This window comes from Polyodon spathula, chromosome 45, assembly GCF_017654505.1.
Source record: "Polyodon spathula isolate WHYD16114869_AA chromosome 45, ASM1765450v1, whole genome shotgun sequence".
In the NCBI taxonomy this organism is placed as follows: domain Eukaryota; kingdom Metazoa; phylum Chordata; class Actinopteri; order Acipenseriformes; family Polyodontidae; genus Polyodon; species Polyodon spathula.
This window is the reverse complement of record NC_054578.1, coordinates 1,564,358-1,569,357: the sequence shown is the minus strand read 5'-3', so window position 1 is coordinate 1,569,357 and position 5,000 is coordinate 1,564,358. Positions and strand designations below refer to the sequence as shown.

Below are 5,000 nucleotides of genomic sequence, written 5' to 3'. Positions count from 1 at the left end.
CTGCCATATTATATATTATTATTATTATTATTATTATTATTATTGTTATTATTATTATTATTAGCTGTGTTGTTGTTGTTATTACAACATCTCCAGTCACCTCCCCTTGTTTCTCTTTTCAACTCTGTCCCTCTTAAACAGTAGCAGTGTCGTCTATCCTCCATATGGACAACAGTAAATTATCAAAATCAACAGTGATTGCTTTCTCTCTCACACTCCTAGTCTCACAGTATAAATATCACAGTCTCACAGTGTTATAAATATCACAGTCTCACAGTATAAATATCACAGTCTCACAGTGTTATAAATATCACAATCTCACTGTTATAAATATCACAATCTCACAGTATAAATATCACAATCTCACAGTATAAATATCACAATCACAGTGTAAATATCACAGTCACAGTATAAATATCACAGTCTCACAGTTATAAATATCACAATCTCACAGTATGTATCACAATCTGTATAAATATCACAATCTCACAGTATAAATATCACAATCTCACAGTATAAATATCACAGTCTCACAGTATAAATATCACAATCTCACAGTATAAATATCACAATCTCACAGTATAAATATCACAGTCTCACAGTATAAATATCACAATCTCACAGTATAAATATCACAATCTCACAGTATAAATATCACAATCTCACAGTATAAATATCACAATCTCACAGTATAAATATCACAGTCTCACAGTATAAATATCACAGTCTCACAGTATAAATATCACAATCTCACAGTATAAATATCACAGTCTCACAGTATAAATATCACAATCTCACAGTGTTATAAATATCACAGTCTCACAGTATAAATATCACAATCTCACAGTATAAATATCACAATCTCACAGTATAAATATCACAATCTCACAGTATAAATATCACAATCTCACAGTATAAATATCACAGTCTCACAGTATAAATATCACAGTCTCACAGTATAAATATCACAGTCTCACAGTATAAATATCACAATCTCACAGTGTTATAAATATCACAGTCTCTCACAGTATAAATATCACAGTCTCACAGTGTTATAAATATCACAATCTCACAGTATAAATATCACAGTCTCACAGTATAAATATCACAGTCTCACAGTATAAATATCACAGTCTCACAGTATAAATATCACAGTCTCACAGTATAAATATCACAATCTCACAGTATAAATATCACAGTCTCACAGTGTTATAAATATCACAATCTCACAGTATAAATATCACAATCTCACAGTATAAATATCACAGTCTCACAGTATAAATATCACAGTCTCACAGTTATAAATATCACAATCTATAAATATCACAGTCTCACAGTATAAATATCACAGTCTCACAGTATAAATATCACAATCTCACAGTCTCACAGTGTTATAAATATCACAGTCTCACAGTATAAATATCACAGTCTCACAGTTATAAATATCACAATCTCACAGTATAAATATCACAATCTCACAGTATAAATATCACAGTCTCACAGTATAAATATCACAATCTCACAGTATAAATATCACAATCTCACAGTATAAATATCACAATCTCACAGTATAAATATCACAATCTCACAGTATAAGTATTACAGTCTCACAGTATAAATATCACAATCTCACAGTATAAATATCACAATCTCACAGTGTTATAAATATCACAATCTCACAGTGTTATAAATATCACAATCTCACAGTATAAATATCACAATCTCACAGTATAAATATCACAATCTCACAGTGTAAATATCACAATCTCACAGTATAAATATCACAGTCTCACAGTATAAATATCACAATCTCACAGTGTTATAAATATCACAATCTCACAGTATAAATATCACAATCTCTCACATCTCACAGTATAAATATCACAGTCTCACAGTGTTATAAATATCACAATCTCACAGTATAAATATCACAATCTCACAGTATAAATATCACAGTCTCACAGTATAAATATCACAGTCTCACAGTGTTATAAATATCACAGTCTCACAGTATAAATATCACAGTCTCACAGTGTTATAAATATCACAGTCTCACAGTATAAATATCACAGTCTCACAGTATAAATATCACAGTCTCACAGTATAAATATCACAGTCTCACAGTGTTATAAATATCACAATCTCACAGTATAAATATCACAGTCTCACAGTGTTATAAATATCACAGTCTCACAGTGTTATAAATATCACAGTCTCACAGTATAAATATCACAGTCTCACAGTATAAATATCACAATCTCACAGTATAAAATATCACATGTCTCACAGTATAAATATCACAGTCTCACAGTGTTATAAATATCACAATCTCACAGTATAAATATCACAGTCTCACAGTGTTATAAATATCACAATCTCACAGTATAAATATCACAGTCTCACAGTATAAATATCACAATCTCACAGTGTTATAAATATCACAATCTCACAGTATAAATATCACAATCTCACAGTATAAATATCACAATCTCACAGTGTAAATATCACAATCTCACAGTATAAATATCACAATCTCACAGTATAAATATCACAATCTCACAGTGTTATAAATATCACAATCTCACAGTATAAATATCACAATCTCACAGTATAAATATCACAATCTCACAGTATAAATATCACAATCTCACAGTTATAAATATCACAATCTCACAGTGTTATAAATATCACAATCTCACAGTATAAATATCACAGTCTCACAGTATAAATATCACAATCTCACAGTATAAATATCACAGTCTCACAGTATAAATATCACAATCTCACAGTTATAAATATCACAATCTCACAGTATAAATATCACAATCTCACAGTATAAATATCACAATCTCACAGTATAAATATCACAATCTCACAGTATAAATATCACAATCTCACAGTGTTATAAATATCACAATCTCACAGTATAAATATCACAGTCTCACAGTATTATAAATATCACAATCTCACAGTTATAAATATCACAATCTCACAGTATAAATATCACAATCTCACAGTATAAATATCACAATCTCACAGTATAAATATCACAATCTCACAGTGTAAATATCACAATCTCACAGTATAAATATCACAATCTCACAGTATAAATATCACAATCTCACAGTATAAATATCACAATCTCAGTGTTATAAATATCACAATCTCACAGATATTATATGTAGAGTGGCACACCTATTTATCGTGGTCAGAGTGTCAATCTTTATGTGTTAGATGTCACAATAATTTGATAGGGTTAGCTGTCATATTTATCGTGTCCAGAGTGTCATATTTATAAATGTCAGAGTGTCACATCTTTTATGTCCAGAAGTGTCATATTTATGTGTTTCATGTCACCAATTTAGAGTGTTATAGTGGCATATTTATAGGTGTCAGAGTGTCAAGATTTATAATGTCAAGAGTGTCACAATCTTTATCGTGTCAGTAGGGGGGTTTTCACAGTGTAAATATCACAATCTATAAATATCACAATCTCACAGTATAAATATCACAGTCTCACAGTATAAATATCACAGTCTCACAGTGTTATAAATATCACAGTCTCACAGTATAAATATCACAATCTCACAGTGTTATAAATATCACAATCTCACAGTATAAATATCACAATCTCACAGTATAAATATCACAATCTCACAGTATAAATATCACAATCTCACAGTATAAATATCACAATCTCACAGTATAAATATCACAATCTCACAGTATAAATATCACAGTCTCACAGTATAAATATCACAATCTCACAGTATAAATATCACAATCTCACAGTGTTATCTCACAATATCACAATCTCACAGTGTAAATATCACAATCTCACAGTGTAAATATCACAATCTCACAGTATAAATATCACAGTCTCACAGTATAAATATCACAGTCTCACAGTGTTATAAATATCACAATCTCACAGTGTTATAAATATCACAATCTCACAGTGTTATAAATATCACAATCTCACAGTATAAATATCACAATCTCACAGTATAAATATCACAATCTCACAGTGTTATAAATATCACAATCTCACAGTGTTATAAATATCACAATCTCACAGTTATAAATATCACAATCTCACAGTGTTATAAATATCACAATCTCACAGTTATAAATATCACAATCTCACAGTGTTATAAATATCACAATCTCACAGTGTAAATATCACAATCTCACAGTGTAAATATCACAATCTCACAGTGTTATAAATATCACAATCTCACAGTATAAATATCACAATCTCACAGTATAAATATCACAATCTCACAGTGTTATAAATATCACAATCTCACAGTATAAATATCACAGTCTCACAGTGTTATAAATATCACAATCTCACAGTATAAATATCACAATCTCACAGTATAAATATCACAATCTCACAGTATAAATATCACAATCTCACAGTATAAATATCACAATCTCACAGTGTTATAAATATCACAATCTCACAGTATAAATATCACAATCTCACAGTGTATAAATATCACAATCTCACAGTGTTATAAATATCACAATCTCACAGTATAAATATCACGATTTCTCACAGTTTAAAATCACAATCTCACAGTGTAATTTACAACCTCAGTGTCCCAAATTTATCACACCCCACAGTGTGGTGTGTGTGTGTGTGTGTGTGTGTGTGTGTATGTGTGTCTCTGCGTGTGTGGGGGTGGCTCTAGTGCCTTTATCAGCATTATTGAAATTAAACTGTCTGTCTGTCTGTCTGTCTGTCACATGTCACTCGTCCGACTGTTCTGAAACTCGCTCAGGACCTTCTTTAGCTTCTAAGTTATTGAGAGAATCTGGGGGTGTTTTACTTGTTGCTGACAAAACTTGAATATTATCACTCATTTTTTCTTCTACCCCTCTCTCCTCTCTCTCTCCTCTCCCTCTCCTCTCCTCTCTCTCTCTCTCTCTCTCTCCTCTCCTCTCCTCTCCTCTCTCCTCTCTCTCCTCTCCTCTCTCAATCTCTCTCTCTC

The 5,000-nt window shown here is 31.0% G+C and overlaps 1 protein-coding gene across 1 annotated transcript in view; it reads left to right on the top strand.

Annotated features, from left to right (window-relative positions):
• LOC121305887 (proline-rich protein 12-like) overlaps window positions 1–5,000 on the top strand; it is a gene marked incomplete at its 3' end in the record, with an annotated part of 17,728 nt that overhangs the window by 3,112 nt on the left and 9,616 nt on the right.